Genomic DNA, 24337 nt, shown 5'->3' on the forward strand with positions numbered 1-24337 from the left:
CATCGGGACTCACTCGTGAGTTCAAAGTGCTGTCAGCAGTCCAACTAACATAGTGACTCGGCATAGGGACTTATAAATAATGAGGTACAGTGCTCGAGCAGCTCCTCATAAGTCACGCGTTTCTGTAACGAACGATAAGTGACGCTTGAGATGGTGTAAATAGTGACGTCACTGGACAGTGACTAACTGGAAACGAGTGATTTGAAACGATGAATCATGCTGTAGTCAGTGGCAACCCGATGGAAGAGTTTGAGTTTTAGATTAGGTATGGGTCTGGCGAATGCCTGGTCAACGCTTACGGTGCCAGCAATGAGGTATGGAGGAGGTGGTGTTATAGTATAGACTGTCTTTCCGAATCAGCGTGCGATCCCCTTACTTCCCTTAGTAAAACGCTAAATATGGAAGGCTATGAACACATTTTACAGGAGTGTGTACAGCGTACAGTAAAGGAAGAGTTCGGGGACGATAACTGTATCAGCCGTACACGGACTATAACATCTCTGAAATGGACTGGCCTACCTAGTGTCACCACCTGAAACCAATACAACGCCTTTAGTATGAGTCAGAAAGTCAATTATGCTCCAGGTCCGGCGTCCAGATCACTTTTTTTTCTGGTTTCGGCTCGTGAGGAAGAATGGGCTGCCATTCCCCCATAGGCACTCACAGATACGTCATGAAAGTGACCCCAACAGTTCAAGCCGCCGTAAAGTCGAAGGGTAGACACACCCCTTATTAATATCCATTGATTGGTATCCGCATATTTTTGATGCTCTTGTGTAATCCCCCAAACCAACACAGGAAAGAGAACGAAGCTGACAGTCAACGAAAAAATTACTACCCCACGCGTCCACTATCTCCATCCCAGGCTTTCCTCCTACTGGTACGAGGGCGTGCTGAAAAGTAATGTCTTCGAATTTTTCATGCAAAAACTCTTAAAAGCTTTTTAAATAAACAAACATTATTAGCATTCTACGCCTTTGTTCATCATGCCTACTTATTTATTTCTCAACATCATCACCCTGGCGACGTACACAGTACTCCAAACAAGAGACGAGTATGTTGATACCGTCACTGTAGAATGTTTGACTTTTTTGACGGAGCCACAACCCATACTCCCTTGCACCGCTTCATTATTATCAAAGTGAAGTCCTTAAAGGTGTTCTTTAACTTCTGGAAACAGACGACTGTCGTATGGGGCCAAATCGGGAGTCTACGGGGGACGATCGATGACAGTGAAATCAAGATGTCAGATTTTTGCAGACGTCACAGCGCTCGTGTGTGGTCTTGCATTATCGTGCTGAAGGAGAGGGTGCTTCTTACGTGGATGAAGTTTTCTGTGCTTAGAAATACGATAACAGCACGCTGTTGCTCAAGCACCGGCATAGTTATGTTACACACCGCCATCTTACACGCCGCAATTGGGAGCCCTCTAGCGGCAGATGGTTGCAACTTGCGTCGGTGAAGTGGGAAAGTCGACCGAATAATAAGCATGGCATGTACCACCTCAGCCGATATTGAGAACAGAATGAAAAGTTTGATGCCATTATTTTTTAGCACGCCTTCATAGATTAGTGGTGTTGAAGCTGACAACACCGATGAGGCGAGCGCAGCAAACAGCTGAAGGCTGTCGCAGCTATGGATTTCACTGCTAAAGAGTGAGAAACTGCTTCTGTGCTCATTTTCAAAACTCATAGTGCCCTCTGCAATTCCTTGACAGCCTAGTGCCACGAACCAAGAGCTCAGAATTGCGTGTGTTAAGCGTGTGCACTCCGGCCGAGGTTACTTTTCCTACGTTTCAGTTTTCTGATACAATTAACTAAATCTACATGACAGCAACTTAATAAGAGGATGTCTCTCTTTTCTAACTGTGGTGGCGTGAGCTCGCATTTATGCAGCCATTGCACCTTTATTTGATAGCCCACATGTCGCTATGATGGTCTATGCTGGGTTACCGTGCTGAAACGGGCAAAGCATTTTGTTATATCTCAGTGGAGGATACAGAAAAACCTTAGGGAGGGGGCGCCAAAGATATCTTAAGCTATCTTTACTTTTACTGTAATGAAAAATATCAAGTCACATGCAAAGTTTAAGAAAGTTTTATTTAAACTGATTTCACACACATGCAAGACAATGCCGTCTTATTATATAAAAAAGTTACAATTGTAGATCTCTCCCTTAAATGATGAATTATATGCTCCTATTCTTCCTAGCAAATTGGTTAATTACATCGTCAATATAGGACAATCAATGTCAGAGGGTGGTGCGGGTGGCAATTTGGGTGACTCCTCAAGGGGTGGACACGCGCCCCCCATATGTATCCGTAACTGTTACAACTTAACTTTTAGGAAATACTGAAAAATGGTTATTAACAACTGCACAAAATTGTGCAACATTTCTCCCCTTTTTCAATTGAGGGGGTGAGAATGATATAGACCAAAGACACGCTTTTCTCAAAATACGTTTTCTGTGTTAGTTCAACATCTATTCAACAGAGGGAGCTACTGAAAAAATACACTCCTGGAAATGGAAAAAAGAACACATTGACACCGGTGTGTCAGACCCACCATACTTGCTCCGGACGCTGCGAGAGGGCTGTACAAGCAATGATCACACGCACGGCACAGCGGACACACCAGGAACCGCGGTGTTGGCCGTCAAATGGCGCTAGCTGCGCAGCATTTGTGCACCGCCGCCGTCAGTGTCAGCCAGTTTGCCGTGGCATACGGAGCTCCATCGCAGTCTTTAACACTGGTAGCATGCCGCGACAGCGTGGACGTGAACCGTATGTGCAGTTGACGGACTTTGAGCGAGGGCGTATAGTGGGCATGCGGGAGGCCGGGTGGACGTACCGCCGAATTGCTCAACACGTGGGGCGTGAGGTCTCCACAGTACATCGATGTTGTCGCCAGTGGTCGGCGGAAGGTGCACGTTCCCGTCGACCTGGGACCGGACCGCAGCGACGCACGGATGCACGCCAAGACCGTAGGATCCTACGCAGTGCCGTAGGGGACCACACCGCCACTTCCCAGCAAATTAGGGACACTGTTGCTCCTGGGGTATCGGCGAGGACCATTCGCAACCGTCTCCATGAAGCTGGGCTACGGTCCCGCACACCGTTAGGCCGTCTTCCGCTCACGCCCCAACATCGTGCAGCCCGCCTCCAGTGGTGTCGCGACAGGCGTGAATGGAGGGACGAATGGAGACGTGTCGTCTTCAGCGATGAGAGTCGCTTCTGCCTTGGTGCCAATGATGGTCGTATGCGTGTTTGGCGCCGTGCAGGTGAGCGCCACAATCAGGACTGCATACGACCGAGGCACACAGGGCCAACACCCGGCATCATGGTGTGGGGAGCCATCTCCTACACTGGCCGTACACCACTGGTGATCGTCGAGGGGACACTGAATAGTGCACGGTACATCCAAACCGTCATCGAACCCATCGTTCTACCATTCCTAGACCGGCAAGGGAACTTGCTGTTCCAACAGGACAATGCACGTCCGCATGTATCCCGTGCCACCCAACGTGCTCTAGAAGGTGTAAGTCAACTACCCTGGCCAGCAAGATCTCCGGATCTGTCCCCCATTGAGCATGTTTGGGACTGGATGAAGCGTCGTCTCACGCGGTCTGCACGTCCAGCTGAGGCGCCAGGTGGAAATGGCATGGCAAGCCGTTCCACAGGACTACATCCAGCATCTCTACGATCGTCTCCATGGGAGAATAGCAGCCTGCATTGCTGCGAAAGGTGGATATACACTGTACTAGTGCCGACATTGTGCATGCTCTGTTGCCTGTGTCTATGTGCCTGTGGTTCTGTCAGTGTGATCATGTGATGTATCTGACCCCAGGAATGTGTCAATAAAGTTTCCCCTTCCTGGGACAATGAATGCACGGTGTTCTTATTTCAATTTCCAGGAGTGTATTTTAACTTTCACTCACTAGATGGCAGAGCAGTTCAAACTTGTTGTTCTCATACAGTGAGGAAGTAGTCTTTATCGTGTGTGACACAAACCAAAGCCACAGTAAAATGGCGCTTTAAAGGAGGAGGTTATTTCCATGTGTAACTGAAAAAGAAGATTCCGAGACAAAAATGGCCAGTTCTGAAGAAGATTATTCGTCACATGGAAGCAGGTATTGTCACTCTGATGAATATTCATCCGAAAATGACATGTTAAGACGAAAATACTTACTTTTTAAACATTTAAAACATTGATGCCTAGGGTTGTCTTTCTTGTTCCTATTGATTTGGCTGTGATAGTTGCAGAGGGTGGCCGGATGCCCTTCCTGCAGCCACCCTGAACCCCTGGGACAGAATTAGTGTACCCTACCTGTCTGTGTCTAGTGTAAGCCATGGAATAGTGCAAACGTTTTCAAATGTCTTTGAGTCGTGTAACTGAGGCAGATTGTGGGGAACAGCCCAGTATTCACCTAGCAGGATGTGGAAAACCGCCTAAAAACCACACCCAGGCTGGCCAGCAGTACAGGCCTTATCGTTACTCTGCTGAGCCAGGGCCGGCGCGCCTACCCGAGTGCAGGAAGCAGCACATTAGTGCTCTCAGCTACCCTGGGAGGTGAGGCTTAGGATTGTATCAGAGTCAAAATTATTGTGTAATTATAACTCTTACATACTCGATCATTAAAATATGTATGTGTGAATCATGAACAAATTATACTTTTCCCATTCATTACTGCATTATTGGTAATAATTTTAATATTATAAGGCTATTTGTATAATATATTAACGTATGTTATATGTGGTAAAGTGGCTTAGATTTTCTCATTCACTTTGCTCGGCTAAGGATACTGACAAATGTAAAAGGTTTCCCAAAGTATCACCTGCTAAAGAACCTAAAGGCAGAAAAAAGAAGACATATGTGCGATTGGTAAAGGGAAAAATGTAAATGTCGTAGAAATTCTGGCAGAGAGTACGTATCTGATAGAACAAGACAAACTGGTGGTGTTAAAATTCGTGGTCCTGGATGTAAATGTAGAAACAAGTGTTGCGGCAAAATTGATGAATGTGTAGAGCAGATATTCCATTCTTTTTGGGATACAGTTGATTTCAGTAGCCAAAATAATTACCCTGTGATGAATATTAAGATGCAACAACTATGATTAATGAACATCTGAAATTAATTTTTTTATATCATGTACTATTTATAAGAAAATATTTCTATTTTGATTAATATATTTTACCTTTTTAGGTACTCAAAGAATAGAAAAGGCGCAGATTCGCGGTGAATGGTTACATTTTTGTACCAGGTTAAGGTTTATGGCTGTAATATTTTGGTATGCAGAGAAGCATTTTTAAGCGTGCATGGGCTTCAGAACAATCTAGGACATCTTAAGAACTTGCAAATCAATTGTGTGATGGACACTTCACTTCTTCACAACACGGAAGAGGTATTTAAAGATTAAATTAATGTTGCTCCCCAGAAAAACCATTATGTTGTTCTATTCTGTTTATTTATCCAGTGTCTTTCTTTAAGTAACATGTTCAAACACAATTTCACTAAATTTCTCTGACCTGGGCACTTACATTTAAAATTATGTTTACTCTTGTTCTTTGTTTCCAGGAAAAAATGGGAAACCGTCAAGTAAATTTCAACAGAAGCAGTTAAGACAGTTCACAACTTCATAAATAATATACCTAAATATGTTGTCATTACAGCCACTCACAGAACTGTAATAAAGTGTACTTCGCCCATGACATGTCGATTTCTTCATTATATCAAGAACATTATTTCAAATATTGTGAAGAAAATAATGCACCACAAGTAAAAGTTCGGAAATTTCGAGATATCTTTAATCACGATTTTAATGTTGCTTTTAAATTGCCTTGACAAGACACATGTCATGTATGTGATGAATTTATAATTCAAAGAAAAAATGCACACTTGACCAACTCTGAAGATATGATTAGAAGATTAAAAATTGAAAGGGACCTACATCATGCCAAATCATCTGCTGGACAAAATATCATTAGCTCTCCAAGTTAGCTAGGGAAAATCTTGAGGAACATCTTACAATAGCCTTTGATCTACAACCAACGTTTCCAACACCAAGGCTGTCGTCTGCATTGCATTCTATAAGAGGAAGTTGTGGATGTATAATTTTGGTATTCATAATTGTGGGTCTGAAAAGGGACATATGTTCATGTGGAGTGAAGATGAAGCAAAGTGTGGATCTGATGAGATAGGAAGCTGTTTGATAAAATTCCTAGATATAGAAAAGTCTCAAGCAAACATTCTTCACAATATTAGTAATAATTGCAGAGGCCAAGGTAAAGGCTGGACAACTGTTGCACTAGAGAGATCACTAGCATGTTCAGCAAAATTTAAGGCTGTTGAACATTGGTTTCCACTAGTTGGACACACATGATTGCCCTATGACCGAGAATTTGATCGAATTGAAAAGCACGTTAAGAACAAAAAGCCCCATTTATACACACCTGATGACTGGATTACAGTCATTAGAGAATCATGCAAGAAGAAGCCATTTTCACTCATTAAAATGAAACAAGCAGACTTTAGAGATATGACACCTTTGCAGATACATATTGTAAAGAACTACAAACATGATGATGGATCTCAGTTCCGATTTTCTGAATCGACAGCTTTTCGATTTCCAGAATGAGATTTTCACTCTGCAGCGGAGTGTGCGCTGATATGAAACTTCCTGGCAGATTAAAACTGTGTGCCGGACCGAGACTCTAACTCGAGACCTTTGCCTTTCGCGGGCAAGTGCTCTACCAACTGAGCTACCCAAGCACGACTCACGCCCCGTCCTCACAGATTTACTGTTGTGGGTTGGCAAGAGAGCCAACCCGGCACTACTAGAGGAAGCCGAAAAACACGCGTTTTAGCTCACGCAGACTGGCGTGAGGTCTGGAACAGGACAAGGAAATTAGACTTTAGCAAAAAACGTACGTTGCTGCTGGAATACTTAACTTTAATCCATAAATGGTGAACATCGCTCTTGATGGTACATTATTCATAATCTCAATAGTAACTGGCAATGGCGCCTTGCTAGGTCGTAGCAAATGACGTAGCTGAAGGCTATGCTAACTATCGTCTCGGCAAATGAGAGCGTAATTTGTCAGTGGACCATCGCTAGCAAAGTCGGTTGAACAACTGGGCGAGTGCTAGGAAGTCTCTCTAGACCTGCCGTGTGGCGGCGCTCGGTCTGCAATCACTGACAGTGGCGACACGCGGGTTTGAGGTATACTAACGGACCGCAGCCGATTTAAAGGCTACCACCTAGCAAGTGTGGTGTCTGGCGGTGACACCACATTCCTCCCCCGCAAATCGGCTGACGGTTGTGGCATAAGGCTTCCGCCCGCCTTGGGGAGGACCCCATGTTGACGTATGCGTCGGGGTGGGGAGCCTAACAACAGGCGAGGCTGTGCCACCCGCACCCTGCCATTCAGACCGAGGGGAGCTAGGAAACGCCTGAAAACCTGCTCCAGGGTGCACGCCAACATGCGGAGTATGCGCCCGTAGAGAGACAGGAGGGTCCGAAGGGTCGACCTCCATCGGGCCGGGGCACCCGACGGGCGAAGACGACATATGGTCCGGAGCGGGCAAGAGTTCCATGTCGGAGGACAACTGGTCACGGGAAGCGATCGGCGGCGCGTGACCCAGGGAGGCGCCCGGCGGTTGCAGCGACGCGTCCACTGCGGGCGTCGCCGGCGGGAGAACAGGCGGCGGCGGCGGCGGCGCGTCGCTATGGGGCAAAATGGAAGGCAGCGTCGGTAACACCTGGGGCTGAGGCGAGCAAGTAGATGGGTCCCCAGGGCGCTGACCGGACGGCACCGTCGCTGAAAGCAGACGGGGAGCGGCAGATCCCGTGCGACGACAGAGGCGCAGCTGATTGAGATGCCGACGCACCTCACCAGAGGCCCCCAAAACCAGATACATAGCGCGGCCGAGACAGCGAAGAATGTGCCCTTCGAGCCAACGCCGTGAACCTCGATAGTTGCGGTAGGAGACAACGTCGCCTGGGACAAAAGCAGGTGTCTGCCGCTGCACAGGAACCTGATGCGGCGGATGTAGCAAAGACATCAAGGTGCGATGAGGGCGACCGTGGAGCAGCTCAGCCAGCGAGCGACCATCTCGGGGCTGAGAGCGATACGAGGACAAAAAGAGCAATAACGCGTCCTCCCGAGAATGCGACTCTTTCAACTTCAACATCTGTGACTTGAAAGTCCTGACCAATCGTTCAGCGACACCGTTTGACTGTGGCGAAAACGGCGCGGACGTCAGATGTTGAATACCATCGGCCTTGCAGAATGACTGAAATTCTGCGGACATGAATTAAGGGCCATTGTCGGAAACAATAGTCTGTGGAAGACCTTCAATGCAAAAGATAGCAGATAACTCTTGGATGGTGGCAGATGACGTCGTGGAAGACATCCGGACAACAAAAGGAAAATTACTGAATGAATCTACCACAACCAACCATCGATCATTTCAGAATGGACCAGCAAAATCGATGTGTAAGCGTTGCCAAGGGGAAGTGGCCTTTGGCCATGGAAAGAATTTCCGCGGTGGTGCTGACTGGTGTTCGGCACACACCATGCAAGAAGAGCACATATTCGTAATCGCGGCATCGATTCCGAACCAAGTACAGTGTTGACGAGCAAGTTGTTTCGTTCTCACTATACCCCAATGTCCTTGGTGGAGAAGCTGTAAGACAGAGGACTGTAACGAACGTGGGCCCACGATCCTGGACTGATCATTATCAGAACGCAACAGCAAAACACCACGTCGAACAAAAAGTCTCTCCTTGTCAGCAAAAAATCGGCGAACCAACGGGTCGCCGATCCGTGACTTTGACAAGGGCCATTGAGTAGCAACGAAACGCAGAACGGTAGCAAGGACAGGGTCGGCAGCTGTGGCTGTAGCTACACGACGAAAATCAATCGGAAACGATTCGACCACGTCATCGGTTTCCGAATTAATGAACATGCAAGCAAGTTCGGAGGAATCGAATGCTCTATCCTCAGCAACAGGCAAACGGGACAACGCATCGGCGTTTCCGTGCTCAGCAGTGGACCGATACAAGATATCGTAGCGGTACTGCGAGAGGAAAATAGACCATCCGCTGTACGTGGAGGAACAGGCTTGGTCAGATGAGAAAGCGATGTCAAAGGTTTGTGGTCTGTGATGATGGTAAAGTGACGACCATACAAGAAATCATGAAACTTTGTAACACCAAATACGAGAGCCAATGCTTCTTTCTCGATCTGTGAATAATTTCTTTGCGCAGATGAGAGCAATTTGGATGCAGAGGAAATAGGGCGATCGTGCGATCCATCTTTGTGCGCAAGCACAGCACCGATCCCGAAATCCGATGCATCCACCATCAACAAAAGGGGCTTCCGGGGATCGAATGGTGTAAGGCAAGTATTGGAAAGCAACGCCGATTTCAACTGGCGAAAGGCGCGGTCGCATTCCGTCATCCAGACGAACGGAACACTTTTACGGCGTAAGCGATGAAGCGGAGCTGAAATGGAAGAGGCGTGTGGGATATAACGGTTATAATAATTAATTTTTCCCGGCACACTCTGTAACTGCTTCAAATTCTGCGGCGAAGGCAAGTCTTGTATGGCACGGAGGTGCTCTGGACTGGGATATATGCCTTGGGCATTGAGTACATGTCCCAGATATGGCAAATCACGAGCAAAAAACACACATTTGTCCTTCCGCAAGCGAAGACCATTTTGTCGCAAGACCTGAAATAATGTTCTCAGATTGGCTAAATGTTCTTCTTCCGTCGTTCCAGAGATCACAATATCGTCCAGATAGTTTGCTGCAGTAGGGACCGACGCACAAACAGTTTGTAGATATTGCTGAAACAATGCAGGGGCGGATGGACACCCGAATGGCAGTCGTTTGAATCGACACAAACCCAAATGCGTGTTAACCACCAAAACGCGCTGGAATTCTTTGTCCACCGGTATTTGCAAGTACGCACCTGCTAGGTCCAACTTCGAAAAATATTTACCCGGGCACAGTTTGTCAAAAATATCTTCTGGGCAGGGTAAAGGAAAAGATGCAGTCACTAGTTGTGGATTCACTGTTGCCTTGAAGTCCACACAAAGTCTCAATTTTCCGGAAGGTTTCTGCAAAATTACTAAGGGTGACGACCAGAGAGAAGCCTGCACACGTTCAAGTACACCTTGTGATTCCAAATCGTGTAATGTTTTTGCGACCTCTTCACGCAATGCGTGGGGAACATTGCGCACTCTGAAAAATTCCGGTTGCGCGTTTACTTTCAATTCCAAATGTGCTTTATAGTTCTTAGCGCGACCGAGGCCCGGTGCAGAAATGTCTGCAAATTCATCACATAGACGAGAAACACTGTCTGAAGGCACAGTCTGGTTCACTGATAGGACCTGATTTACTATAGACAAGTTAAACAACTGAAATAAATCGAAACCAAACAAGTTCACTGCAGCAGGAGAACGAAGGACGTAAAATGACACAAGTTTTGTTTGTCCCTTGTATGTTGCAAGAAGGCTGCACTGTCCTAACACAGGGATATGCTGACCTAAATAGGTACTTAACATTTGCGGCACGCAACGGAGGTGTGCCCAGCAGTTTGTGTCTTGATTGACCAGTGAAACTGCAGCTCCGGTATCGAGCTGGAATGGTATCACTTTGCCGCTAATGTCCAAGTCCACAAAAAGTTTATCGTCCTGCTGACGACAAGAGCGACTGTCTCGTGCAACGTGAACTGACACTGGTACAAAATCACTTGCGACTTGACGGGAGTGCCGGCGACGTCGACGCACACTATTTGTGGGATGAACACAGTCACTGTTAGAGAGAGTGGCACTGGGTGGAGTGGCATGAACTATATGAATTTCCAGGGGCGAAGTGTCACGGGCCTGAGTATCCTTGGTTCGATTCCGATTTCGGCGCGAAGCAAAGGGCCTGGAATAGTTTTGAGCTTCCGATCTGAGCTTTTTCTGACAAACACTTTGAACATGTCCTTTTTTATTACAGAAAAAGCAAATAGCTTGGCGTGACGGGCAATTCTCATGCGAATGTCTAGTAGCACACTGCGGGCATGATTTTAGCACTGCATTTGCATGCCGGCGTGGTACACGTGGCTGAGAGTTTGGCAGCTTTGGCGCAGCCAGGCGCGAGGACTGTTTACTGTTCCGTGCAGCTCGCCTGGCGGGCCGGTTAACCTGACACATGGGTGGTGAAGTGTCAAATGATGCTTGAGCAAATTCAAGTGTGTCCTGCCGATCCAATATGTCCATCACTTGTTGAAGGGAGGGATTGACTAGTTTCAAAATCTGTTCACTTATACGAACATCAGAAATGCTCTGTGCAATTGCATCATGCACCATAGCATCTGAATAAGGGAGTCCACATTGTCACTCAAAAGCACAATCCCTAGTAAGGCCTTGCAAGTTTGCAACCCACTCCCTATTAGTCTGACCTGCCGTCCGTTTTGTACGAAAGAAGGTATACCTTTTTGCAACTACACTGACTGATTCTTTGAAATAGGCATCTAATGTAGACAAAACTTCGTCGTAGGACAGAGTTGCGACGTCGCGGCGGGGAAATAATTTGACTATCACACGGTACGTTTGTACCCCGATGGAGGAAAGGAGAAAAGGCTGCCGCTCATTACCTTGAATTCTGTAGGCGGCGAGATGGAATCCAAATTGGCGTTACCACTCCATCCAGCTTTCCAGTGCAGCATCAAAAGGACGAAAAGTTGGTGCAACTGCGTGTTGTGGCTGCGTTAGCGGTGGAGTGGTGACTGCCGCATCGTTTTGCATTGCACGTTGACCCTGGATGAGCTGTGCAAGGGCATCCAGTAAGGCCTGCGTCTGCTGATTCTGTAAGCGATAAAATTCGGACAGTACATTTGGAGATTGTGGCGAAGCCATTACACAAGTAAATCAGGGCAGTATAGTTACGAACACGGTGTGGCCTCGTCGCCAAATGTTGTGGATTGGCTAGCGAGCCAACCCTGTATGAGAGGAAGCCGAAAGGCACACGTTTTAGCTCACGCAGACTGGCGTGAGGTCTGGAACAGGACAAGGAAATTAGACTTTAGCAAAAAACGTATGTTGCTGCTGGAATACTTAACTTTAATCCAAAAATGGTGAACATTGCTGTTGATGGTACATTATTCACAATCTCAATAGTAACTGGCAATGGCGCCTTGCTAGGTCGTAGCAAATGACGTAGCTGAAGGCTATGCTAACTATCGTCTTGGCAAATGAGAGCGTAATTTGTCAGTGGACCATCGCTAGCAAAGTCGGTTGAACAACTGGGTGAGTGCTAGGAAGTCTCTCAAGACCTGCCGTGTGGCGGCGCTCGGTCTGCAATCACTGATAGTGGCGACACGCGGGTCTGACGTATACTAACGGACCGCGGCCGATTTAAAGGCTACCACCTAGCAAGCATGGTGTCTGGCGGTGACACTACATTTACTTCTGCCAGTACCTCGTCTCCTACCTTCCAAACTTAACAGAAGCTCTCCTACGAACCTTGCAGAATTAGCACTCGTGAAAGAAAGGATATTGCGGAGACATGGCTTAGCCACAGCCTGGGGGATGTTTCTAGAATGAGATTTTCACTCTGCAGCAGAGTGTGTGCTGATATGAAACTTCCTGGGAGATTAAAACTGTGTGCCGGAACGAGACTCGAACCCCTGTGAGGTCGGGGCGTGAGTCGTGCTTGGGTAGCTCAGTTGGTAGAGCACTTGCCCACGAAAGGCAAAGGTCCCGAGTTCGAGTCTAGGTCCGGCACACAGTCTTAATCTGACAGGAAGTTTCATATCAGCGCACACTCCGCTGCAGAGTGAAAATCTCATTCTGGAAACATCCCCCAGGCTGTGGCTAAGCCATGTCTCCGCAATATCCTTTCTTTCAGGAGTGCTAGTTCTGCAAGGTTCGCAGGAGAGCTTCTGTTAAGTTTGGAAGGTAGGAGACGAAGTACTGGCAGAAGTAAATCTGTGAGGACGGGGCGTGAGTCGTGCTTGGGTGGCTCAGTTGGTAGAGCACTTGCTCGCGAAAGGCAAAGGTCACGAGTTCGAGTCTCGGTCTGGCACATAGTTTTAATCTGCCAGGAAGTTTCAGCTTTTCGATGTGATGAAGGAATGGCATCACATTTAAAAGTGAAGTTTCAGTATACTGATTTTGATGAATTCAGAACTGTAACTGTCACCAGAAAAGGATGAGCACATCAGGATCTTAATCTGTTCCAGATATCAATGAAATACTTAAAAATCCATTTCAATCTGCGACAAAAAATTCGAAGATTTTATGTCATTAATGCCACACACACACACACACACACACACACACACACCATATGTTTCAAAGGGATACTTCAAGAGTCTAAGTGAAGCAAAGGAAGAAAGCGATGAAAACGACACAGGGGTTATAGATATTGGCAATATTGTTTGATATTTTGTAGTCACTATGATAGTAAGTTATATTGTATGTTGCTGCTCAGATTTTGGTAAACCTTGTATTCGTTTAGTATGACACAGGCCAAAGGCCAATGTTATGTCATCCAGGAATAAAATTTTTTTTATTAATAATGTATAACCTTGTACAAAATTACTATTATCTATGATTTTTAAGCGTAATTGTTTTATCTCCAAAAACGGCAATTTAGTTCCAGTTCAGATAGTATATGGTTTTATTGTATTTTCTACACAATACTTCAAAACAATTTGTGAATCGTATCCATAGTTTTGCGAGCTATGCATGTATAATTCCAGATCTCCATTAAATTCGTGGGGTACTAGAAAACATATTAATCTCTGAATTCTACATTAACACAACAACTTTCTTTATTACAGTATTGACAGTCTTTAACTATAAAACCCTCATAAATATTCTTTCACAAAAAACACCTTTTCGAAGTTTTATTGCATGTAATATTTATGATTTTTTAGTTTTGGTTTTTGCTCACAGTTTCTACATCACTCAAAGCCAGATTTATCTTCTTTAGATCCCAAACAAATGCACTTACATCATGTACATTTATAAGCTATATCAGAAACTTCTTACTGATTTATTAAGCATTGTTCATTGTAATAACATTTATTACAGTTTTCACAATATATCTTATTATCCTCACTTCTGTGTTCTATACCATTACATTGTATACAGATTTTTCTCTCTATTTTACAACTGTGCTTGTTTTTGTTGTTGTATGGCTCATTGCATATACTGCAATAATATGATGATCCTAAGGAAGCTGTAATACTGTTAATTACATCCAAATGATTGTGATTTATATATAGATGTATGTTTATTTCTTTCTTAGGACCATGATAGATAACTAAATTGAAAGTCTCATTACATACAAGATTTACTCAGGTATCTAATAATTTTTCAACATTTTTAATTCTTCACTATATTCTCGTAACTGAATACATAATATTTCAGTTACCCCTTTCTGTAAATTGTATTTATCTTTAACTCAATTTTTTTAATGTTATTGTTAGTTCTTTGCTCAAGATAATGTTTGTATGATACGTTAATAACACTATTATTTCTCTACAACAACAATCATTATCATTATTATTAAATCGTGTAGTACACTTTTTTCTCTTTATATCATCAGCCAGATTTGTTATCTTTTTTACCTCGACCATATCTCTGGAAATTAATAACGTTTATTACATGCAGTATCTGATTCTATTGCAAAAAACTGTAGAGACTGGATTAAACATTTTTGGATTTGCAGTTGTTATATTCAATTTATCTCCTTTTCTAACATTAGATCTTTTCTTAGCTACCTTTACCATAGAATTAAGAGCTTTGTTTACATAATCTGTTTTCTCACTAATGTATCTAGTTTACTAACATTTGCATTATTAAAGACAAGTTTATAGTCTACAGGCGGTGTTTTAAATCTTACATTAAGTTTAGGTCTTATGTCTTTAATTTCAAATAATTCATTGTTCAGTCATTTGTCCTCTTTATCTTGCTCAAATAGTTTATTACTGAATGGAAATATTTTATCTACCCCTCAATGTTTTTTCTTGTTCCAGTGGCCTATTTTTTCAAAAACATCATCCTCAAATTTGTAAAAATAATTTATGTTAGGCACATGTTTTAGTCATACTGATTTAGTCTTCTGGAATAGTTTTGAATGAAGTAAAGTCTAGTAACACAATTTAATTAGTTATTTCTAATTTCTTTAATTAGCAGTAGCCTTTAATACCAAGAGATTGACCTAAGGTTTTGATCTCAACTACATTCCTATTACTAAGAGTTTTTGTATGGGTGGTACATAATATGAATTAATTAACTCATTCATTCATTCATCTCTTACAGATCTGTTATAAACCCTTCAATTATTCCTTTTACAACAATCATGCATTTGAGCGACCTTGACTCGCGCTATTTTAGTCTCTATCATTAAAGTAGTTCTTTTCTGAGCTTCTTGTGAAACTAGAGTCTTTAAGAATTATAATTCTGTTGCGAATGTTTATTTATCTTTACTTATATTTGCCTTCTTTCGTTGTTTATTAAAATCATAAAGGCATATCTTACATCTGCTTGAATGCTTATTCTTAGATATCTGATTTGTGTACATGTGTGACTGAAGACTATCAACTGTTTTTGTACTTCACAATTTTTACACTTCTTTGATTTAATTCCTTCCAATTTTTCTTTAGCTTAATTAAAATTATTATTTAATAATATTTATTCCACGAAGATATAAAGTAATGAAGAAACAAAAATTAGCTGATACTTGGAGAAAGAATTTAGATGAATTGAAAATGGTTTTATTTCAATCATAGTTAAAAATATAATGAAGGTAGTGAATATTGGGGCGAAAGCAGGGTAATTATCTACATTATTGTATAATTGTTTGTGATTTAGCAGGTTATTTGCTGACTCAATCAAAAATGTTTTTCATGCAATAAAAATGATAAGATTTAGAAAACTGAGTTAATTTTTATGTTCAACCAATTGAGTACTCAGTGGAGTGATACTCCAACCTTTATTTTTCCCTTTTCTAAATAAAAATTTAGATAAATAAATTAATCCCTTTTCTCATTGCTTTGCACTAGATTTTTTATTTCATTTACGAGTTTTTAGTGCAACATACATTTTATGAGAAAGAAATTCAGATCTATAATCAAACAATTTTACTCACACTGTTAAGTAAATTACAACACTAGATGAAAGCTTGTCAACAACAAAGTTAAATAAATGCTTGATCTGAAACAAAACTTAAGAAGAAACCATGTAACTCAATACACAAATATGAATGAGGATGATTCACTGACCACACAAACACTGTTTATTAATGAACATGACAAAAAATTTCTCTTTTCCCACTTTGAATATATTAAAAGGAAATGAAAAATGTATTTTATTTAACATTTTTTTATTCCATACTAATGGAGTCAGTAGACCTCTTCAACAACAAGCTTACATACAGTGGTAAGCACGAATGTATTATTATTGATGAAAACAAAAATCTGTGATTTAAACCTAAAGATGTTGCAGAGATATTGGAATATGAAGATACAAAAGATGCAATTAGAAAAATGTAGATTACACTAAAATAATAGAATATCCATGTAACATGTAACGAAAACGACACTGTACTTATCAATGAACCTGGATTATATTCATTAATTTTGAAATCTAAACAAGAAGCCAAATAATTTAGAAAATGGGTTACAGATGAAGTCTTATTATCATTTCATGAACATGGAGAATATAAAATTAAATAGAAAACAACTTACTTGCAAAATTAAAGATGAATTGAAAAATGAGATAAATGTATAGAACATTTAATTGTTTTGGATGAAAATGTTTGGAAATAATACAAGAAAGAAGCAGAGAAATAGATAATTACCTCATGTTGCACCTGAAACAATCGATCAGAATTTAAGATCTACTTTTCTTCTTTTAAGATTATTCGATGATAAATACAAGTATAATTATTATGTTATTAGAGTTCAAGAAGAAATTTTCAAAAACAATTAAATAATGTTAGAGGTATACATCCAGTTTTTGAAATATTACTAAGACTCAATTATCATCCTAATCCAGTAAATTTATACCAAATAATGAGAGAAAATGTATGCACTTTTTGTTGGCACAATTATTTCAGTATTTTGGATGGCTGCACACAACAACTGGGTAATGATATAATTAATCTTCATCAGATTTAATTGTGTTCTTTTAATAGCACACATTAGACAAGAATCTGCTAACCATTTATCAACACAGTCTTTATGAAAAATAGAGTTAAATTTCGTTTTTACGAACTGAAGATCCTGAAGGTCTTGTGTTTTGTATAAAAGATCCTTATAAATGTTGATGATTTAAAACTTTATCCTCATTGTCTTTATCTAGAAATTCTATAATGAAGTCTTCAGATAATTTTTCCTCAACTGATAAGTATATCCAATTTAATTTATCAAGAAATTCACACATTACATTTGACCACATGGTATATAAATCCTATCTAATTTGTCTCTAAATTCTCTCATAAAATCTTCAGTTACTTTTTGAGAACATGATACAATTTTCTAATCTACTTTATTTTGATATTCTCTTACTAATTTTTTCAGTTAATATTTGCTTGAAATGTGCAGATATATATTTCCATTCTGTATTTTATACATATTATTCTTTTTAATATGATCAACAACTTCATTTTCTTTGTTTCACTTCTTCCTGATTACAATTTAAATATTTCTTCAAACCACAAATTTTCTAAATTATAATTTATCAATGCAATAAGTTTTTCCTTTTGTAGTTCACAATATCCTTAAATTCTTAGTTCTTTTGCTTTCACTCTTAGTTCTTTCATATTACTAATCATTACCTCATTGTTTTAATATTGTTCCAGGTGAGAGCAATTAGTTGTTGTTTTCTCAGTTTAGAATTTCCTTTATTTCCTTTGTTCTAGCTTTTAGTTGGCTTACTTTTAAGCTCTCCATTTATAAGATTTATTTTTCATTAGGAAAATTCAAAACCGGCGAAAGTTTTATAGAATAATTTTATCTTTATTTACTCAAATTTTATGCAAATTATTAGGGCTTAACGGTTTGACATATACTTTGTCTTCTTTCTTTTACAAATCGTTCTCAGCGAGATATACATAAGGATAATTTGTTTTTTCTAGTTCTTCCTCGTAAAATATTCTTTTCACTTCTTCTCCATTTCTGACTGGATTAGAATAAGTAAACTTTCAATTTCAAAACTTTCTGTTGACCAATTGGAGGTGTATCATTTTTCGAAAGTTCCTTTAAGTTTTCTGATTCTCACTTTATCATTCCCTTGATGTTTGGGTATATCTTTAGCATAATATTGGCTTCATTACTTGTTGAATGATTTATGTTATTGTATCTATCAACTAGATTTTTAATTAAATCAACCTATTTATAAATTCTTTATAAGTCAAAGTTTTCCATATTTTTGCTCAAAGTGGTCTATTACATCTTTCAACAACTGACACTTTAATTCTCAAAAAGTTGAATAATGATTAATATTATATATTTTATAAGTTATTGTAATTCTTTATTATAAAGTACTTTACTATCATCCTGAACTTTAAAAATTTTCCAAAAACATCTGCCATATTTTTACGTTTTATCTTTAACTGGAATAGACAAAACACTGAGTGAGGTGGCACAGTGGCTAGCACACTAGACTCGCATTCGGGAGGACGACGGTTCAATCCCGTGTCCGGTCATCCTGATTTAGGTTTTATGTGATTTCCCTAAATCGCTCCAGGCAAATGCCAGGATGGTTCCTTTGAAAGGGTACAGCCGGCTTCCTTTCCCACCCTTCCCTAATCCGATGAGACCTATGGCCTTGCTGTCTGGTCTCCTCTCCCAAAACAATGTAATCCAATCTACAATAGACCAAGCAAATTTAGAAAAATTTATAAATATTTATATCTTTTATTTAGTTTGAAATTCCTTTCGCATTCGCAGAATCCATTTTCCTCGATCAGCTTGCCATAAATGATCTCTACCAAGAGAAATAACATTTCTTATTTCAAACTTTTTCCTCATCCTTTTATGTAATTCGTTAATAATGAATATTTGAATCACTCAACCCTATATCCACTTTTTGTACTCTTTTTAGTTTTACTTATTGTACAAATCCCTTCAAATTTTTGTCTTCGATTTTGAATTGTTACTATGTGAAGCTCGTGGGTTTCAGTAAATTATCTGCTCTTCAATTACCATATGTGGTTATCTATTTATATAGATGAAAATTTTAAATTTACTTCAGTATTCTAGATCTTTACCAACTCTCATATCATAATTCTTATTAATTAACGAATCAAATGACTTAAGTTCACTTTCCAGTAAATCTACTTTATTTAATTCCCAATAGAGGCCTGTTTTCATGTCATTTACCTCTTTATTGTGATGTTCTATGATGCCATCATAAATCCCATTTCTTACCTTAAAATCTGTGAGAATCTTGGTGTATACAGGTTCTGTAACAAGAGTAGCTACCTCATTTTCCAAATATTTTTGCTAACAGCATCATAAGAATTTACAGGATCTTTTATGTATACCAGTCTTCTATATTTAAAATCAAAATAACTTTTAGATTCTATAAAAATGCTACTTAATTCATTTTGAAATTGGTTAATTATATTCTCTATTTTTCAATGTGCTGACGATTTTAATTCTGTACATGTATTATAAACATCACTTAAGTTATTGTCAAGTGTTTAAATAAATTGTAAGTTTTTTAATTTATTTCTATTTCAGTATGTGTTTGAAAATCTTTGGTTTTTGATTCCAGTTGTCTTTTGGTTTTTTTAAGTTAGCGGATTTCACATTTATCTTGCAGCTGCCTGTGTGCACATAACTTCCACAAATGTCCATTTACTAAATTCAAATGTTTATTAGACTTATAGTTACCTGTACTCAGTTTTAAAACTAATATACGCAAATGACTGCATATTACTGGATTAAAATTTTCTACTCTCACAGCACTTAGTACAGTTCACTTTTTCCCAAATAGTTAAGTAGTTGTTTTGGTATAGTACAAGCAAATAAGTCAAATACGAATTTTTATCATTATTCTTTTAACAGCATATCTAATGAGTACCAACACGTTCAGATGAATCCAAATTAACTATTTCATATTCAATATTTTCTTGTTTTTAGATAATACGTCAATCATGAAAACACCACGAAAGTTGTTCTCTATCAGAATTAGTAGAAGAAAACCACCTTCGGGTTTTGTTAGTCCTGAACTTCTCTCTTTCTAGTTAGATATTAAATATTTTTTTACAACTGGAATACCTTGTGTTATGAGTAAACTGCCACCAGTTGTTTAACTCTTTCTTTTTTGTGCATCACTTAAAAAATTATAGAAATTGGTAATTATTGAGCTATTTTGGGTTTAGTTTTCCCACTAGGTGGCAAAGTATAATCAATGCTGAAGTTATTGATTTGCTTAGATAAAAATTTTATAATAATTAATATTTTTCAACCCAAAACATTTTCATTGATGCCCATACCTATTTTTCTCTTTCCATACTTTGCTCCTCTTACTACTGTTGCTGGTAATTTTTCGCTAAGTGATGCATCTTTAGCATACGCTCTCTCTTTTGCAGCTAACTGAATTTCTTTATCAGCCTGACGTCTAGATTCTAAATCTTTATTATCTCTATATTCAATATCATGCTCTTTACAAGTTGCATCTAATGGATTTATTTAGTGATCACCTCTAGCTAATCTTTCATCTAGTTTGGTGAAAGATACATCTACATCTACATCCACACTCCGCAAGCCACCTGACGGTGTGTGGCGGAGGGTACCTTGAGTACCTCTATCAGTTCTCCCTTCTATTCCAGTCTCGTATTGTTCGTGGAAAGAAGGATTGTTGGTATGCCTCTGTCTGGGCTCTAATCTCTCTGATTTTATCCTCATGGTCTCTTCGCGAGATATACGTAGGAGGGAGCAATATACTGCTTGACTCTTCGGTGAAGGTATGTTCTCGAAACTTTGACAAAAGACCGTACCGAGCTACTGAGCGTCTCTCCTGCAGAGTCTTCCACTGGAGTTTATCTATCATCTCTGTAACGCTTTCGCGTATGCATATCCTGTTAGATCAATCCCTGGCACTGGCAAATTATTTAAAGCCTAGCCTACTCATCTTTAAAATGCTTCTTACTTTTCCAAAATATGTATATGGTAGATTATTCAAAATTCTGGTCACAAACGGAATTCCCTTATGATTATTAATAATGAAATTGTTAAATTATTTGTTAATGTTTGTATTATTCCAACTTTTTCATAGTGATAATTTTTATTTCCAGCTAATTCTTCACCACGAATTACTGCTAATCTATCGATTAATTGGTGGACATCATTCATCCAAACATATTCATTTGTTTCTTCTGTATACTTCTTTATTAGACCTTCACCAAAAAATAATTTTGGGAAATAGACATCACCAATATCTTTGTCAAATTATTATATTTAATACCTCTATCTGATTTTATTGTACAGAGTGATTACAATTAAAGTTAAACGCTGTAGAAACAACACCACTGATCAGAATGACATCAAATTACAATAGAATATTGTCAGATAAGAGAAAAACATATGGCAGAAGAAAAAATAGTGTGAAAATTGATCAATAGATGGTGCTGTATGTGTCAGAATGCGTAAATGAAAACACCTGTCATGCGCATGACCCACTGAAGTTGGTATAAACACTCTGGGTACACAGCTTTTCCTCCTTTTGTGTCAGCGATATTCACCATGACTATCTGAATGCAGGATCGTGCTCTGCTTGTAAAGGTGTATTACAAGAGTGATGACTGTGCACCATCACTCTGCAGAAGTTCTGTACACAGAAGGGTTTGAAGAAAAGGCATTGGTCCAATGACTGCCTTGAGTATGGAGAAAATATGGGTTCTTTTGTTGTGAAACCTGGTAGAAGGAGGAAACGAATTGATTCGATGTCAGCGGAAGCAGTGGCCACAGCAGGGCAGGAGGAGATGAGTGGTAGTGTGCAAACGTGTAGGGCATGGAGAATTGCCCAAACATTGGAAATACCCATGAGCACAGTGTGTAAAATCCTACGAAACATCCTTCTTTGCTAGCTGTTCAAAATTACCCATGTGCATTAGTTGATTCCTGTTGACCTTCCAGAAAGAGAGATTTTTGCTTTAGAATTTCTTGCTTGGATGGAAATTGACTTTCATTAGCCGTGGAAGATTTTGTGGACATTCGAAGCCCACTTCCATCTGACAGGATATGTCAATACACAGAATTGTCGAATATGGGCAAAAGAAAATCAGCACGCAAATCAACCAGTACCACTTCATCTTGAAAAGGTCATTATGTGGTGTGGGTTTACAGCATCATTTATCATAGACCCATATTTTTTTCGAAGAGATGGATGCTTCTGGTCCTGTTACCTGTACCGTCAGTGGTAAGCACTATGAGTGTCTTTTGTGCAACCACATCATTCCAGCTATGCAACAGCATGGATGTGCGGATGGGATTATTTTTATGTATGATGGCACAACTCTGCACATTGCAAATCCAGTTAAGCAGCTGCTGAAGCGCCATTTCGAAAATGCTCGAATTATCAGCCATCACTTCCCTACAGCCTGTCCATCATGATCATCTGATCTTAATCCATGTGACTTCTGGCCATGGGGCTATCTGAAAGATGTATGTTCAGTGTTCCAATTGCAAACTCAGCAGCATTGAAGGCACACATTGTGCAACACATTCTGAACATGCGTTTTATGTGGTTTTTGGCCTCAGGTCAGTTAAAAACCGGTGTGATTGATGCTTTTTATGCAGTTTTTGGCCTCAGGTCAATTAAAGACCGATTTTCCCATCTGATGTCATATGACCTTGCCATCACGGATAGGCTTACATAACTAACAGTATCACACCTGTAGACACTGAGTAGTACAGTTTTTTAATATCAAATAGACACTTTAGGTGTTGTTGAATGATTCACTTGCCATCTGTAGTCGACCACTACTAAATTATGATGCTTACAGCGCCATCTATTGCTACATTTTGTAATTATTTATTTTTCTTCTGCCATAAGATTTCCCCCTTCTCCAACAATGTTCTATTGCAATTTGACAACATTCTGACCAATGGCCTTGTTTATACAGTGGTCTGAAAGCTTAACTTTAATTGCAATCACCCTGTATTTGGATTCTTTTCAGAATATGATGTTCCTGAATGGTACAAAATATCTACCTAATTCGATAAATCAACTACATCAAATTTTGTACTTATATAGTTCATAGTGATGTGTTTTTTAATTAAAAGATTCTTTAGTCCATTTTTACATTCATATGCCCCATCACCAACTGTTAATTTACCTCCATAAGATTTAACTGGTTTATCGCCAATATATTTAAATGTACTAACAGGTCTTAATCAAAAAACTTTATCTTCACTACAGCTGTTAAATTCTAGCGTTCTTCCACCTATATTTATTTTTTTAACATCATGCTCCTTTATTTTTTCCTGAGTTTTTTGTCTTTAACCTCTTCTTCATACTTAGTCAGTACATCTTGTGTTCCTGATTCGCTTAATGTATAGCCATGCAGTGGATTTTCATGTTGTTTGATTGGGGTATGTCATCAAATTCATCAGGAGAGTGATATGAAACCCTCTGTTTTTCAATAGCTTTCAGCAGATTCTCATCTAATCCTCCAAATCCTTCTTTAGATTTTTCGATTGCATCAACAACAGGGGGATACTCTTTTTTAATATTTTTCATGCTCTGTTCTAGGTTGCTTCTTCGATATTTTTTAAATTCCTCTTTTAATTGTTCCTTTAGATTTCTATTTTGTCCAGCTTTTTTAACAATCTCTGGCTCATAGTTTATAAACATTTATTAAAGATGAAAAGACATTAGTTAGTTAAGAAATTTATTGCCTTGTGTCTGTACATTCTTTCTTTATGCTTACTAGTCATGTCTATTGTAAAAAAAATCCAAATTGATCCTCATTCCAAAAATTACTACATTTTTTTTTTAATTCATCTAATTTTAAATATCCACCAACAACATATTCTAACTATTTACAATACTTGGTTGTAAACATACATTTTTCAATTTTGTATGGAATACATATGTAGAAATTCTTTGGCATTCCTACTTCAAAGCAAGCTATATATAGCTGATCATGACATAAGCACGAGTTTCTGATGTTCATGTGGCAATATTTTAAAGTTTGTCCTTGCACTTTTTTAATTGTAAAACTGTAGGCGAATTTGATTGGAAATTGAAGGCTTTTAAATTGTAATGGCAGTTCAGTAGAGATCAGTGGTATTCTGCACTTCCTGCATCAGCTTGGGC

The sequence above is a fragment of the Schistocerca cancellata genome, chromosome 5, assembly GCF_023864275.1.
Source record: "Schistocerca cancellata isolate TAMUIC-IGC-003103 chromosome 5, iqSchCanc2.1, whole genome shotgun sequence".
Taxonomy (NCBI): domain Eukaryota; kingdom Metazoa; phylum Arthropoda; class Insecta; order Orthoptera; family Acrididae; genus Schistocerca; species Schistocerca cancellata.